Below are 17,804 nucleotides of genomic sequence, written 5' to 3'. Positions count from 1 at the left end.
TTGTAGATGGACATAATACCTTTATTCTGTGTTATTTATTTTTATGTGATGCTGAGGATTAAACCCAGTGCCTCACACATGCCAGGCAAGTGCTCTAACACTGAGCCACAACCCCAGCCCAACGTTATATTATATTTGAAAATGTTTTCCATTCTTTTTGTATGGTCCTTGTTTTGGTTCAATTTCATTCCTTTTCTTGACCTATTAACTTTCATTTTAACTTGTCTTTTCTTTCTTTCTTTTTTTAAAAAATTGTGTATTTGTGCACTATTGGAAACTAAACCTAGAGGTGCTGTCTACTACAGAGCTGCATCTCCAGCCCTTTTTATGATTTTTGTTTTACATTTTTTTATTTGTTGTTTTTTAGATGTAAACAGTAGAGTGTATTTTGACATACTATACATACATGGGTGCAACCCAATACCATTTTGATCCCATTCTTGTGGTTGAACATGCTGTGGAGTTACACTGGTGCTGTATTCATATATGAGCAAAGGAGAGTTATGTCTGATTCATTCCACTGTCTTTCCTATTCCCATCCCTCCTCCCTTCCCCTCATTCCCCTTTGTCTAATCCAGTGAACTTCTATACTTCTCTTTCTTACCATCCTTATTATAAGTTAGCATCCACATATCAGAGAGAACATTCAACCTTTGGTTTTTGTGGACTGGCTTATTTCACTTAGCATGATATTCTCCTCTTCCATCCATTTACCAGCAAATGCCATAATTTCTTTCTTTTTTATAACTGACTAATATTCTATTATGAATATGTACTACATTTTATTTATCCATTCATCTGTTGAAGGGCACCTAAGTTGGTTCCATAGCTTGGTTATTGTGAATTGAACTGCTATAAACATTGACATGACTGTGTCACTGTACTATGCTGATTTTAAGTCCTTTGGGTATATACTGAGGAGTGGGATAACTGGGTCAAATGGTGGTTACGTTCCAAGTTTTCTAAGAAATCTGTATCCTGCTTTCCAGAGTGGTTACACCAATTTACATTCCCACCAGCAATGTATGAGTGAACCTTTTCCCGCTCATCCCTACCAACCTTTATTGTTACTTGTATTCTTTTTTTTTTAATTTAAGATATTATTTAGTAAAATTTATTCAATTAAAATGCTTATTTCATATATAAACTTGTTTTTTTTTATTTTATTGTAAACAAATGGGATACATGTTGCCTCTCTGTTTGTACATGGCGCAAAGGCATACCATTTGTGTAATCATAAATCCACATACAGTAATGTTGTTTGATTCATTCTGTTATTTTTTTCCCCTTCCCCCCACCCCTCCCACCCCTCTTTACCCTCTATACAGTACTTTCTTCCTCCATACTTGTCCCCCTCCCTAACCCTAACTCTAACCCTAACATTAACCTTTCCCTCCCCCCCATTATGTGTCATCCTCCACTTATTAGCGATATCATTCGTTCCTTGTCTTTTTCAGATTGGCTTATCTCACTTAGCATGATATTCTCCAATTTCATCCATTTGCCTGCAAATGCCATAATTTTGTCATTCTTTATGGCTGAGTAATATTCCATTGTGTATATATACCACAGTTTCTTTATCCACTCGTCAATTGAAGGGCATCTAAGTTGGTTCCATAGTCTGGCTATTGTGAATTGAGCAGCTATGAACATTGATGTGGCTGTATCTCTGTAGTATGCTGATTTTAGATCCTTTGGGTATAGGCCAAGGAGTGGGATAGCTGGGTCAAATGGAGGGTCCATTCCAAGTTTTCTAAGGAATCTCCACACTGCTTTCCAGAGTGGCTGCACTAATTTGCAGCCCCACCAGCAATGTATGAGTGTACCTTTCTCCCCACATCCTCGGCAACACCTGTTGCTTGTATTTTTGATAATCGCCATTCTAATTGGGGTGAGATGGAATCTTAGGGTGGTTTTGATTTGCATTTCTCTTATTACTAGAGATGTTGAACATTTTTTCATATGTTTATTGATTGCTTGTACATCTTCTTCTGTGAAGTGTCTGTTCATTTCCTTAGCCCATTTGTCGACTGGATTATTTGTATTCTTGGTGTAGAGTTTTTTGAGTTCTTTATAGATTCTGGAGATTAGTGCTCTATCTGAAGTATGATTGGCAAAGATATTCTCCCACTCTGTAGGCTCTTTCTTCACATTACTGATAGTTTCCTTTGCTGAGAGAAAGCTTTTTAGTTTGAATCTATCCCAGTTATTGATTCTTGCTTTTATTTCTTGTGCTATGGGAGTCCTGTTGAGGAAGTCTGGTCCTAGGCCGACATGTTGAAGATCGGGACCTACTTTTTCTTCTATAATCTGCAGAGTCTCTTGTCTGATTCCAAGGTCCTTAATCCATTTTGAGTTGAGTTTTGTGCAGGGTGAGAGATATGGGTTTAGTTTCATTCTGTTGCATATGGATTTCCAATTCTCCCAGCACCATTTGTTGAAGAGGCTATCTTTTCTCCATTGCATATTTTTGGCGCCTTTGTCTAGTATTAGAAAGTTTTATTTATTTGGGTTTGTGTCCGTGTCCTCTATTCTGTACCATTGATCTACCTGTCTATTTTGGTACCAGTACCATGCCGTCTTTGTTACTATTGCTTTGTAATAAAGTTGAAGTTCGGGTATTGCGATACCCCCTGCTTCATTTTTCCTGCGAAGGATTGCTTTAGCTATTCTGGGTTTCTTATTCTTCCAGATGAATTTCATGATTGCTTGCTCTATTTCTGTAAGGTACGTCATTGGGATTTTAATTGGGATTGCATTGAATCTGTATAGCACTTTTGGTAGTATGGCCATTTTGACAATATTAATTCGGCCTATCCAAGAACATGGGAGATCTTTCCATCTTCTAAGGTTTTCTTCGATTTCTTTCTTTAGTGTTCTGTAGTTCTCATTGTAGAGGTCTTTTACCTCTTTTGTGAGATTGATTCCCAAGTATTTTATTTTTTTCGATGCTATGGTGAATGGGGTAGTTTTCATAATTTCTCTTTCTGAGGATTCCTCACTTATGTATAAAAATGCATTGGATTTATGAGCATTGATCTTGTAACCTGCCACTTTACTGAATTCACTTATGAGTTCTAACAGTTTTCTGGTGGAATTTCCTGGTTCCTCTAAGTATATAATCATATCATCCGCAAATAGGGATAGTTTGAGTTCTTCTTTTCCTATTCGTATTCCTTTAATTTCCTTGGTCTGTCTAATTGCTCTGGCTAGAGTCTCAAGAACGATATTGAATAGGAGTGGTGAAAGAGGGCATCCCTGTCTTGTTCCAGTTTTTAGGGGGAATGCTTTCAGTTTTTCACCGTTTAGAATGATATTAGCCATGGGCTTAGCATAGATGGCCTTTACAATGTTAAGGAATGTTCCCACTATCCCTATTTTTTCTAGTGTTTTGAGCATGTAGGGGTGTTGTATTTTATCAAATGCTTTTTCTGCATCTATTGAAATAATCATGTGGTTCTTGACTTTAAGTCTATTGATATGGTGAATTACATTTATTGATTTCCGGATGTTGAACCAACCTTGCATCCCTGGGATAAAACCCACTTGATCGTGGTGCACTATCTTTTTAATATATTTTTGTATGCGATTTGCTAAAATTTTATTGAGAATTTTTGCGTCAATGTTCATTAATGATATCGGTCTGAAATTTTCTTTCCTCAATTTATCTCTGTCTGGCTTGGGTATCAGGGTAATATTGGTTTCATAGAATGAGTTTGGGAGGGTACCCTCCTCTTCTATTTCATGGAATACTTTGAGAAGTATTGGAATGAGCTCTTCTTTAAAGATTTTGTAGAACTCGGCTGAGAACCCATCTGGTCCCGGACTTTTCTTTGTTGGTAGGCTTTTGATGACCTCTTCTACTTCATTACTTGAAATTGATCTATTTAAATTTTGTATGTCCTCCTCGTTCAATTTAGGCAATTCATATGTCTCTAGAAACCTGTTGATGTCTTCGAAATTTTCTATTTGGTTAGAATATAGATTTTCAAAATAGCTTCTAATTATGTTTTGTATTTCAATCGTGTCTGTTGTGATATTTCCTTGTTCATTCCGAATTTTGGTGATTTGGGTTTACTCTCGTCTTCTCTTTGTTAGAGTGGCTAAGGGTTTATCAATTTTGTTTATTTTTTCGAAGAACCAACTATTTATTTTGTCAATTTTTTGTATAGTTTCTTTTGTTTCAATTTCGTTGATTTCGGCTCTGAGTTTAACTATTTCCTGTCTTCTACTACTTTTGGTGTTGGTCTGTTCTTCTTTTTCTAGGGCTTTGAGCTGAAGTGTTAGGTTGTTTATTTGTTGATTTTTACTTCTTTTATTGAATGCGCTCCATGAAATAAATTTCCCTCTAAGTACTGCTTTCATAGTGTCCCAAAGATTTTGATATGATGTTTCTTTGTTCTCATTTACCTCTAGGAATTTTTTAATTTCCTTCCTAATATCTTCTGTTATCCATTCATCATGTAATAGCATATTGTTTAATCTCCAGGTGTTGGAGTAGCTTCTGTTTTTTACTCTTTCATTTATTTCTAACTTCAAACCATTATGATCTGATAGAATACAAGGTAGTGTCTCTATCTTCTTGTATTTGCTTACATTAGCTTTGTGGCATAATATATGGTCTATTTTAGAGAAGGATCCATGTGCTGCTGAGAAGAAAGTGTATTCGCTCTTGGTTGGATGGTATATTCTATAAATGTCCGTTAAGTCTAAATTATTGATTGTGTTATTGAGATCTATGGTTTCTTTGTTCAATTTTTGTTTGGAAGATCTGTCCAGTGGTGAGAGAGGCGTGTTAAAATCACCTAGTATTATTGTGTTATGGTCTATTTGGTTTCTGAAATTGAGAAGGATTTGTTTGACATACATGAATGAGCCACTGTTTGGGGCATAGATGTTTATGATTGTTATGTCTTGCTGATTTATGGTTCCCTTAAGCAGTATGTAATGTCCTTCTTTATCCCTTTTGACTAGTTTTGACTTGAAGTCCACCTTATCTGAAATGAGGATGGATACCCCAGCTTTTTTGCTGAGTCCATGTGCATGATATGTTTTCCCCCATCCTTTCACCTTTAGTCTATGTGTATCTCTTTCTACGAGGTGAGTCTCTTGCAGGCAACATATTGTTGGATCTTTCTTTTTGATCCAATCTGCCAGTCTATGTCTTTTGATTGATGAGTTCAGGCCATTAATATTCAGGGTTATTATTGAGATATGATTAGTATTCCCGGTCATTTGGTTCATTTTATTTATTTATTTATTTATTTATTTATTTATTTTGAGACGACTTGGTTCTTCCTTTATTTGACAATTCCTTTAGGATGGTTCCTCCCATTGCTGATTTGTTTCTTTGTTTTTCATCTCTTCCTCATGGAATATTTTGCTGAGAATGTTCTGTAATGCTGGCTTTCTTTTTGTAAATTCTTTTAGCTTTTGTTTATCATGGAAGGATTTTATTTCATCATCAAATTTGAAGGTAAGTTTTGCTGGGTATAAGATTCTTGGTTGGCATCCATTTTCTTTCAGGGCTTAAAAAATGTTGTTCCAGGCCCTTCTAGCTTTTAGGGTCTGGATTGAAAAATCTGCTGATATCCGTATTGGTTTCCCCCTGAATGTAATTTGATTCCTCTCTCTTGCGGCCTTTACAATTCTGTCTTTATTTTGTATGTTGGGCATTTTCATTATAATGTGCCTTGGTGTGGGTCTGTTGTAATTTTGTATATTTGGAGTCCTATAAGCCTCTTGTACTTGATCTTCCATTTCATTCTTCAGATTTGGGAAATTTTCTGATAGTATTTCATTGAATAGATTGTTCATTCCTTTGGTCTGTTTCTCTAAGCCTTCCTCAATTCCAATAATTCTCAAATTTGGCCTCTTCATGATATCCCATAGTTCTTGGAGATTCTGTTCATGATTTCTTACCATCTTCTCTGTTTGTTCAACTTTGTTTTCAAGGTTAAATATTTTATCTTCAATGTCTGATGTTCTGTCTTCCAGGTGTTCTATTCTATTGGTTATGCTTTCTATGGAGTTCTTAATTTGGTTTATTTTTTCCTTCATTTCAAGGATTTCTGTTTGGTTTTTTTTCAATATCTCTAACTCTTTATTGAAGTGATCTTTTGCTTCCTGTATTTGCTCTTTTAACTGTCGATTGGTGCGATCATTCAGTGCCTGCATTTGCTCTTGCATCTCGTCATTTGCTTCCCTGAGCATTTTAATTATGTACATTCTGAACTCCCTTTCTGTCATTTCTTCTGCCATGCTGTCGTTGGGTTTCATTGATGTAACATCTAGATTTGTTTGCAGCATTTTCTTTCCTTGTTTTCTCATATTGTTCAGGTATCAGTTGACCGCTGTGATATTGCAGATTTCCTCTATTGTCTTATAATATCCCTGAAGATTTCTATTATATCCCCTCTTAGTCTTCAGTAGCCTGAAATCTTGGAGGAAGTTGATAATGCAGTGCTCCACAAGGGAGCTGACTCCCTAGGGGTGGTGGCCTTCTGGTGGGGTATATTCCCTGCTAGTGGGCAGAGGTACCTTCACTTGCTGATGAATGGTCATCCAGAAGGGAAGTAGGTTATGGGCTGATGCAAGACCAGTTTGGGCCTGTGTCTCTGATTTTACGGTCCTTTTGGGAGAACCTCACCCAACAGGGAGGAGTCACCCGGTGGGGAGGTCTCGCTGGTCGGTTTTCCTCCCAGAGGTTCCGTTCAATTCACAACTACCGCCTGGGCTGGGCAGCCTTCTTCTGCAATGTTCCCAGGGACCCGGACCTACCTCCTGGGCCTGGAAGCCTCACCCTTCGCAAACGAATCTCCTTCGGCTGCCTCTCCTCAGAGAAGCTGCCTGCAGTCCTGGAGCCTTCGCTCTGCCCCTCAGTTTGTCTATGGGGCCCTTCCACCAAGAAGCCGTCTAGGACCCTGCTCTGCACTTTTCGCCTGGCTATGCGGCCCCTCCTCTGAGCAGCCACCTGGAGCCCCTTACAATCGCTCCGAGTCCCAGTGATCCGCCACACGCCTTTTCCTCCGGCAGCCACCTGTTGTTCTGTGCGGTCGCTCTAAGACCAAGTGACCCACCTTGCACCACTTTCTCCACCAGGCAGTCACCCAGAGATCTGGTGCGTCACGAGTCCCAAGAACTCACTGTGCACCTTCTTGTCCCGACTGCCTCCCGTAGCCTTGGTGCAGTCACTTCGAGCCCAAGCACCCCGCCGCGCTCCTCCTCCTTCTCCAGACAACCCCCCTGTGTTCAGGAGCGGATGCTCTGGGACCAAACCACTCACCACGCTGTTCCACCGGATAGCCGCCCGGAGCCCTGGCGCAGCTGTTCCAATTCCAAGCGACGTGCCCAGCCCGTATTTCTCCTTCTCCTCTGGGCAGCCCCCTCTTCAATGCTCCCAGCTGTCTGCGATCACTGCTCCGGCGGGGGGAGGGGCGCCTCGCCGGCCGTTCTACTTTGCAAAGATCCCTGCTTTTGGGGCTACCGCCCCGTCCAGGACTCCTGCCCCGTCCGGGACGCCTGCCCAGTCGGGGACTCTCGCCCGGCTGCTTTGAGTTGGTCCCAAGGCTCTCTATATCTCCTCTTCTTGAGTCCTGAGTCCTGGAGCAACACGAAACGCAGCCACCCTCTAGTCCGCCATCTTGAATCCTCCTGTTACTTGTATTCTTGATAATTGCCATTCTCACTCGAGCAAGATGGAATTTCAATGCAGTTTTAATTTGAACTTCTCTAATTGCTAGTGTTGAACATTTTTTCATTTATTTTTTGACCACTTTATTTCTTCTTCTGTGAAGTGCCTGTTTGTTTCCTTTGCCCATTTATAGGTAGGGTTGTTTTTTGTTTTGTTTTGTTGTGTTGTGTTAAGTTTTTTAGTTATTTTTATATCCTGGAGATTAATCCTATATATGAGGTTCAGGTGGCAAAGATTTTCTCCCATTCTATAAGCTCTCTGTTCATGTTCTTGATTGTTTCCTTTGCTGTGAAGAAGCTTTTTAGTTTGATAACATCCCATATGTTGATTCTTGATTTTACTTCTTGTGGCTTTAGGAGCCTTATTGAGGAAGTCTGTTCCTGAGTCAATATGATGGAGATTTGGTCCTCCTTTTTCATTTAGTATATGCCAGGGCCTCTGGTCCATTGCCAAGGTCCTTGATCCACGTGGAGTTGACTTTTGTGTGGGGTGAGATATAAGGGTTCAATTTTAATTATGAATTTCCAGTTTTCCCGGCACCATTTGTTGAAGAGGCTATCTTTTCTCCAATGTAATTTACAGTGACTTTGTGTAGTATGAGATAACTGTATTTATGTGGGTATGTCTCTGTGTCTTCTACTGTGTTCCATTGGTCTTCAATTCTATTTTTGTGCCAGTACCATGCTGTTTTTTACTATAGCTGTGTAGTAAAATTTAATGTCTGGTATTGTGATGCCTTCTGCTTTACTTTTCTTGCTAAGAATTGCTTTGGCTATTCTGGGACTCTTATTTTTCCAAATGAATTTCATGATTGCTTTTTCTATTTCTATGAAGAATGTCATTGGAATTTTAATGAGAATTGCATTAAATCTGTTTAGTGCCTTTGGTAGTGTGGCCATTTTGACAATGTTGATAATGCCTATCCAAGAACATGGGAGATCTTTCCATTATCTAAGGTCTTCTTCAATTTTTTTCTTTAGTGTTCTACAGTTTTCATTGTAGAGGTCTTTCACCTCTTTCATTAGGTTGATTGCTAAGTCTTTCATGTTTTTTGATACTCTTGTGAATGGAATAGTTTTCCTGATTTCTCTTTCAGCTGATTCATCATTGGTGTATAGGAATGCAATTGATTTATGGTGTTAATTTTAACCCTGCTACTTTGCTGAATTTGTTTACGAGTTCAAAAAACTTTTTTGCAGAGTGTTTGGGTCTTCTAAATATAGAATCATGTTGTAGGCAAATAAGAATAGTTTGAGCTCTTCTTTTCCTATTCATTTCTCTTTCCTCTGGCTAGGGTTTCAAGGACTATGTTGAACAGCAGTGGTGAAAGAGGGCATCCCTGTCTTGTTCCAATTTTTACAGGGAATGCTTCTAATTTTCCTCCATTTAGAATTATATTGGCCTTGGGTTTAGCATATATAGCTTTTACAATGTTGAGGTATGTTCCTACAATCCCTAGTTTTAGAACATGAATGGATGCTAAATTTTGTCAAATGTTTTTTCCACATCTTTTGAGATAATCATGTGGTTCTTGTCTTTAAGTCTATTGAGGTGAATCACATTTATTGATTTCTGTATGTTGAACCAGACCTGCATTCCTAGAGTGAACCCCACTTGACCATGGTTCACTATCTTTTAAATATGTTTTTGAGTGTGATTTGCCAGGATTTTATTAAGAAGTTTTACAACTATGTTCATGAGGGATATTGGTCTGAGGTTTTCTTTCCTTGATATGTCTTTGGTTTTGCTATCAGGGTGATACTAGCCTCATAGAATAAGTTTATAAGGGTTCCCTCTTTTTCTATGCAATGGAATAGTTTGAGGAGTATTGGTGTAAGTTCTTCTTTGAAGGTCTGGTAGAACTCAGCTGAGTTAAGACAGGGTCTAGACTAAGTTGCCCATGCTGGCCTTAGACTTGTCTTCCTTCTGACTCAGCCTCCTGGCTCACTGGATGCATGCCACAGTATCTGGCTGTCCCATTTCTTTTCTTCTTTGTTGGCTAATAACATCTTTTAAATTTTATTTTATTATTAGATTCAATGTCCTCAGGAGGAATCTCCTGTATCTTGGTTATACTTTTCCTTTTTAAAAAAAATTTATTTATTTTGATTCATTGTAAACAAATGGGGTACAACTTGTTTCTCTGGTTGTATATGAAATAGAGGGATACCATTTGTGTAATCATACATTTACATAGGGTAATGATGATTGAATCATTCTGTTTTTTTTCCTTCCCCCCACCCCTTCCACCACTCATTTTCCTCTATATAATCCATCCTTCCTCCATTCTTGCCTCCCTCCCACCCCCCATTATTTATCATTATCCGCTTATCAGTGAGACCATTCATCCTTTGGTTTTTTGGGATTGGCTTATCTTACGTACCATGATATTCTCCAACTTCATCCATTATGGCAAATACCATAATTTTATTTTTCATTATGGCTGAGTAATATTCCATTGTGTGTGTGTGTGTGTGTGTGTGTGTGTGTGTGTATCACAGTTTCTTTATCCACTCATCAATTGAGGGGCATCTAGGTTGGTTCCACAGTTTGGCTATTGTGAATTGAGCAACTATGAACATTGATGTGGCTGTATCTCTGTAGTGTGCTGATTTTAAGTCCTTTGGGTATAGGCCAAGGAGTGGGATAACTGGGTCAAATGGTGGTTCCATTTCAAGTTTTCTAAGAAAACTCCACACTGCTTTCCAGAGTGGCTGCACTACTTTGCAACCCCACCAGCAATGTATGAGTGTACCTTTTTCCCCACATCCTCTCCAATACCTATTGTTGCTTGTGTACTTGATAATCACCATTCTAATTGGGGTGAGATGGAATCTTAGTGTAGTTTTGATTTGCATTTCTCTTATTACTAGAGATGTTGAACATTTTTTTCATATATCTGTTGATTGCTTGTAGATCTTCTTCTGTGAAGTGTCTGTTCATTTCCTTAGCTCATTTGTTGACTGGGTTATTTGTATTCTTGGTGTAGAGTTTTTTGAGTTCTTTATATATTCTGGAGATTAGTGCTCTATCTGAAGTATGTGTGGCAAAGATTTTCTCCCTAGGCTCTCTCTTCACATTGCTGATAGTATCCTTTACTGAGAGAAAGCTTTTTAGTTTGAATCTATCCCAGTTGTTGATTCTTGCTTTTATTTCTTGTGCTATGGGAGTCCTGTTAAGGAAGTTTGATCCTAAGCCAACATGTTGAAGATTTGGACCTAATTTTTCTTCTATCAGATGAAGGGCCTCTGGTCTGATTCCAAGGTCCTTGATCCATTTTGAGTTGATTTTTTGTGCAGGGTGAGAGATAGGGGTTTAGTTTCATTCTGCTGCATATGGATTTCCAGTTTTGCCAGCACCATTTATTGAACAGGCTGTCTTTTCTCCATTGTGTTTTTTGCACCTTTGTCTAATATGAGGAAACTGTATTTATTTGGATTTGTCTCTGTGTCCTCTATCCTGTACCATTGATTTACCTGTCTATTTTGGTGCCAATACCATGCCATTTTTGTTACTATTGCTCTGTAATATAGTTGAAGTTCTGATATTGCAATACCCCCTGCTTCACTCTTCCTGCTAAGGATTGATTTAGCTATTCTGGGTCTCATTTTTCCAAATGAATTTTGTGATTGCTCGCTCTATTTCTGTGATGTGTGTCATTGGAATTTTAATTGGAATTGCATTGAATCTGTATAGCACTTTTGGTAGTATGGCCATTTTGATAATATTAATTCTGCCTATCCAAGAACATGGGAGAACTTTGCATTTTCTAAGGTTTTCTTTAATTTCTTTCTTTAGTGTTGTATAGTTCTCATTGCAGAGGTTTTTCACCTCTTTTGTTAGATTGATTCTCAAGTTTTTTTTTTTTTTTTTTTTTTTGAGGCTATTGTGAATGGGGTAGTTTTCCTAAATTCTCTTTCTGAGGATTCATCACTTATGAATAAAAATGCATTAGATTTATGAGCATTGATTTTATATCTTGCTACTTTACTGAATTCATTTATGAGTTCTAGAAGTTTTCTGGTGGAATTTTCTGGCTCCGCTAAATATAGAATCATGTCATCAGCAAATACAGATAGTTTGAGTTCTTCTTTTCCTATTCATATGCCTTTAATTTCTTTGGTCTGTCTAATTTCTCTGGCTAAAGTTTCAAGGATGATGTTGAATAGAAGTGATGAAAGAGGGCATCCTTGCCTTGTTCCAGTTTTTAGGGGGAATGCCTTCAGTTTTTCTCCATTTAGAATGATATTGGCCATAGGCTTACCATAGATGGCCTTTACAATGTTAAGGAATGTTCCCACTATCCCTATTTTTTCCTAGTGTTTTGAGCATGAAGGGGTGCTGTATTTTATCAAATGCTTTTTCTGCATCTATTGAAATAACCATGTGATTCTTGACTTTGAGTCTGTTGATATGGTGAATGACATTTATTGATTTTTGATGTTGAACCAACCTTGCATCCCTGGGATAAAACCCACTTGATCATGGTGCAGTATCTTTTTAATATGCTTTTGTATGCGATTTGCTAAAATTTTGTTGAGAATTTTTGCATCTATGTTCATTAGGAATATTGGTCTGAAATTTCCTTGATGTGTCTTTGTCTGGTTTAGGTATCAGGGTGATATTGGCTTCATGGAATGACTATGGAAGGGTTCCCTCCTCTTCTATTTCATGGAATACTTTGAGGAGTATTGAAATGAGCTCTTCTTTAAAGGTTTTGTAGAATTTGACTGAGAACCCATCTGGTCCCGGACTTTTCTTTGTTGGTAGGCTTTTGATGACTTCTTCTATTTCATTACTTGATATTGATCTATTTAAATTGTGTATGTCGATAGGTTTTCAAGATGGCGGCCTAGAGGGTGGCTGCATTTCGTGTTGCTCCAGAACTCAGGATTCAAGAGAGGAGATATTGAGACGCTTGGGACCAACTCAAAGTAGCCGGGTGACTCTCACCCCCTGGGGGGGCATCCTGGATGGGACGGGGGTCCCGGAACGCAGGAAACTTTGTGGTAGAACTGCCGGCGAGACGCCCCTCCCCCCGCTGGAGCACCATAGAGGAGGCCGCTCGGCACAGCGCTGGGACTCGGAGCAGCCAGTGGGGCTCCGGCGGCTGCCCGGGGGAGGAGTGGCGGGGAGAACTGTGTGGACTCAGGACACCGGGGCCTGCCCTGAGGAGGAGGAGGAGGAGCGTGGCCACTGGATTCGGAGAGACTGCGCCAGAGCTGCAGGCGGTTGCCAGAGGAGAAGCCGCGCGGCGAGCTGTTTGGAATCAGAACGACGCTTCTGAACACCGGGGCCTGCCCTGAGGACAAGGAGGAAGAGGAGCGGCCGCTTGGATTCGGGTGACTATACGGGAACTACAGGCGGTTGCCAGAGAAGGGGCTGCGTGGCGAGCTGTTTGGACCCTGACCACTTCTGAACCCCGGGGCCTGCCCAGAGGAGTAGGAGAAGGAGGAGAAGGAGCGCGGCGGGTCCTTTGGACTCGCAGTGACTGCATTAGCGCTCCAGGCGGCTGCTCAGAGGAGAAGGCGAGTGGTGAGTTGTTTGGTCTTAAAGTGACAGCTCCTGAACACAGGGGGGCTGCCTGGAGGAGAAGCGTGGTGGGACGCTTGGTCTTGAGGGACCACACCAGAGCTCCGGGCGGTTGCCCAGAGGACCCGTGCAGCGGGTCACGTGGATTCAGAGCCACTCAGAGGGACTGCTCCTGAACACCCGGGGGGTTATCTGGAGAAGGAGGAGGAACGGGCAGGATCACTTCGACTCGGAGTGATTGATTGCCCCGGGCTACGGGTGGTTGGTGGGAGGAGGAGGCACGAAGTGAGTTTCTTGGACTCCTAGTGACCGCACCGGCATACTGGGTGGCTGTCTGGAGGAAGAGGCCTGTGGCGGGTCTCTGGGACTCAGAGCGATTGTTCGGGGCCACAGGTGGCTGCTCAGAGGAGGGGCCACGCAGCCAGGCGATTAGGTGCAGAACAGGGTCCCAGGATCTAGGAGGCTTCTGGGTGGAAGAGCCGCACAGAGACAGGCTTAGGGCGGAGCGAAGGTTCCAGGCCTATGGGCAAATTCTCTGAGGAGGGGCAGCCTAAGGAGATTCATCTGCGAAGGGTGAGGCTCCCAGGCCCAGGAGGTAGGGCCGGGCCCCTGGAAACTTTGCAGAGGAAGGCAGCCCAGCCCAGGCAGTAGCTGTAAATTGAGGGGAACCTCTAGGAGGAAACTGACCAGCGAGACCTCCCCACCGGGTGAGTCTTCCCTGCTGGGTGAGGTTTCGCACAAGGACGGTAAAACCAGAGACTCAGGCCCAAACAGGCCTTGCCTCAGCCCACAGCCTAGGTCCCCTTTGGATGACCATTGGTCAACAAGTGGAGGCACCTTGCCCACTAGCAGGGAATATACCCCACCTGAAGGCCACCACTCCTAGAGAGGCAGCTTCCTTGTGGAGCACCGCATTATCAACCTCCTCCAAGACTTCAGCCTACTGAAGGCTAAGAGGGGATATATATAGAAATCTTCAGGGTCATTGTAAATCAACAGAGGAAATCTGCAATATCTCAGCGGTCCACTGATATCTGAACAACATGAGAAAACAAGGAAAGAAAATGCTGAAAACAAATCTAGATGTTACATCAATAAAACCCAATGACAGCATGGCAGAAGAAATGACAGAAAAGGAGTTCAGAATGTACATAATTAAAATGATCAGAGAAGCAAACGAGGAGATGAAAGAGCAAATGCAAGCATTGAATGATGAGATGAAAGAGCAAATGCAAGCATTGATTGATCGCACCAATCGACAGTTAAAAGAGCAAATACAGGAAGCAAAAGATCATTTCAATAAAGAGTTAGAGATATTGAAAAAAAACCAAACAGAAATCCTTGACATGAAGGAAACAATAAACCAAATTAAGAACTCCATAGAAAGCATATCCAATAGGATAGAACACCTGGAAGACAGAACCTCAGACATTGAAGACAAAATATTTAACCTTGAAAACAAAGCTGAACAAACAGAGAAGATGGTAAGAAATCATGAACAGAATCTACAAGAACTATGGGATATCATGAAAAGGCCAAATTTAAGAATTATTGGGATTGAGGAAGGCCTAGAGAAACAAGCCAAAGGAATGAACAACCTATTCAATGAAATAATATCAGAAAATTTTCCAAATCTGAAGAATGAAATGGAAAATCAAGTTCAAGAGGCTTACAGGACTCCAAATACACAAAATTACAACAGACCCACACCAAGGCACATTATAATGAAAATACCTAACATACAAAATAAAGACAGAATTTTAAACGCTGTGAGAGAAAAGAACCAAATTACATTCAGGGGGAAACCAATACACATATCAGCAGATTTTTCAATCCAGACCCTAAAAGCTAGAAGGTCCTGGAACAACATTTTTCAAGCCCTGAAAGAAAATGGATGCCAACCAAGAATCTTATACCCAGCAAAACTTACCTTCAAATTTGACGATGAAATAAAATCCTTCCATGATAAACAAAAGCTAAAAGAATTTACAAAAAGAAAGCCAGAATTACAGAACATTCTCAACAAAATATTCCATGAGGAAGAGATGAAAAACAAAGAAGCAAATCAGCAAAGGGAGGAATTATCCTAAAGGAATTGCCAAATAAAGGAGGAAACAAGTTGTGTCAAACAAATAAATAAACAAAATTTTAAAAATGAACCAAATGACCGGGAAACCAAATCATTTCTCTATAATAACCCTGAACGTTAATGGCCTGAATTCATCAATCAAAAGACATAGACTGGCAGACTGGATTAAAAAGAAAGATCCAACAATATGTTGCCTGCAAGAGACTCACCTCATAGAAAAAGATACCCATAGATTAAAGGTGAAAGGATGGGGAAAAACATACCATGCACATGGACTCAGCAAAAAAGCTGGAGTATCCATCCTCATTTCCGATAATGTGGACTTCAAGCCAAAGTTAGTCAGAAGGGATAAAGAAGGTTATTTCATACTGCTTAAGGGAAGCATAAATCAGCAAGATATAACAATCATAAACATCTATGCCCCAAACAGTGGCTCATCTATGTATGTCAAACAAATCCTTCTCAATTTCAGAAACCAAATAGACCACAACACAATAATACTAGGTGATTTTAACACGCCGCTCTCACCACTGGACAGATCTTCCAGACAAAAATTGAGCAAAGAAACCATAGATCTCAACAACACAATCAATAATTTAGACTTAACGGACATTTATAGAATATTCCATCCAACCAAGAGTGAATACACTTTCTTCTCAGCAGCACATGGATCCTTCTCTAAAATAGACCATATATTATGCCACAAAGCTAATGTTAGCAAATACAAGAAGATAGAGACACTAGCATGTATTCTATCAGATCATAATGGATTGAAGTTAGAAATAAATGAAAGAGTAAAACACAGAAACTATTCCAATATCTGGAGATTAAACAATATGCTATTATATGATGAATGGATAACAGAAGATATTAGAAGGAAATTAAAAAATTCTTAGAGGTAAATGAGAACAAAGAAACATCATATCAAAACCTCTGGGACACTATGAAAGCAGTACTTAGAGGGAAATTTATTTCATGGAGCGCATTTAATAAAAGAAGTAAAACTCAACAAATAAACAACCTAACACTACAGCTCAAAGCCTTAGAAAAAGAAGAACAGAACAGCACCAAAAGTAGTAGAAGACAGGAAATTGTTAAACTCAGAGCTGAAATCAATGAAATTGAAACAAAAGAAACAATACAAAAAATTGACAAAATAAATAGTTGGTTCTTCGAAAAAATAAACAAAATTGATAAACCTTTAGCCACACTAACAAAGAGAAGACGAGAGAAAACCCAAATCACTAAAATTCGGAATGAACAAGGAAATATCACTACAGACAGGATGGAAATACAAAACATAATTAGAAGCTATTTTGAAAATCTATACTCCAACAAAATAGAAAATTTCGAAGACATCAACAGGTTTCTAGAGACATATGAATTGCCTAAACTGATTGAGGAGGACATAAACAATTTAAATAGACCAATTTCAAGTACTGAAATAGAAGAAGTCATCAAAAGCCTACCAACAAAGAAAAGTCCGGGACCAGATGGGTTCTCAGCCGAGTTCTACAAAACCTTTAAGGAAGAGCTCATTCCAATACTTCTCAAAGTATTCCATAAAATAGAAGAGGAGGGAACCCTCCCAAACTCATTCTATGAAGCCAATATCACACTGATACCTAAACCAGACAGAGACTCATCAAGGAAAGAAAATTTCAGACCAATATCCTTAATGAACATCGACGCAAAAATTCTCAACAAAATTTTAGCAAATCGCATACAAAAACATATTAAAAAGATAGTGCACCATGATCAAGTGGGTTTCATCCCAGGGATGCAAGGTTGGTTCAACATCAGGAAATCAATAAACGTAATTCACCATATTAATAGACTTAAAGTCAAGAATCACATGATTATTTCAATAGATGCAGAAAAACCATTTGATAAAATACAGCACCCCTTCATGCTCAAAACACTAGAAAAAATAGGGATAGTGGGAACATTCCTTAATATTGTAAAGGCCATTTATGCTAAGCCCGTGGCTAATATCATTCTAAATGGTGAAAAACTGAAAGCATTCCCCCTAAAAACTGGAACAAGGCAGGGATGCCCTCTTTCACCACTTCTATTCAACATCGTTCTTGAGACTCTGGCCAGAGCAATTAGACAAACCAAAGAAATTAAAGGGATACGAATTGGAAAAGAAGAACTCAAACTATCCCTGTTCGCTGATGACATGATTATATATTTAGAGGAACCTGGAAATTCCACCAGAAAGCTCTTAGAACTCATAAGTGATTTCAGTAAAGTAGCAGGTTACAAGATCAATGCCCATAAATCCAACGCATTTTTATACATAAGTGATGAATCTTCAGAAAGAGAAATTAGGAAAACTACCCCATTCACAATAGCCTCGAAAAAAATAAAATACTTGGGAATCAATCTCACAAAAGAGGTGAAAGACCTCTACAATGAGAACTATACAACACTAAAGAAAGAAATTAAAGAACACCTTAGAAGATGGAAAGATCTTCCATGTTCTTG

The 17,804-nt window shown here is 39.6% G+C and overlaps 1 long non-coding RNA gene across 1 annotated transcript in view; it reads right to left on the bottom strand.

Annotated features, from left to right (window-relative positions):
• The window catches only part of LOC306670175, a 165,812-nt gene extending 161,311 nt beyond the window's left edge, over window positions 1–4,501 (bottom strand). The window contains exon 1 of the long non-coding RNA XR_013766340.1: window positions 4,411–4,501. This is a non-coding gene — a long non-coding RNA (uncharacterized lncRNA). The remainder of the gene's footprint in view (window positions 1–4,410) is intronic.
• Between the last annotated feature and the right edge of the window lie 13,303 nt (window positions 4,502–17,804).

The sequence above is a fragment of the Sciurus vulgaris genome (assembly GCF_902686455.1).
Source record: "Sciurus vulgaris genome assembly, chromosome: 9".
Taxonomy (NCBI): domain Eukaryota; kingdom Metazoa; phylum Chordata; class Mammalia; order Rodentia; family Sciuridae; genus Sciurus; species Sciurus vulgaris.
This window is presented reverse-complemented; position numbering and strand designations above follow the sequence as displayed.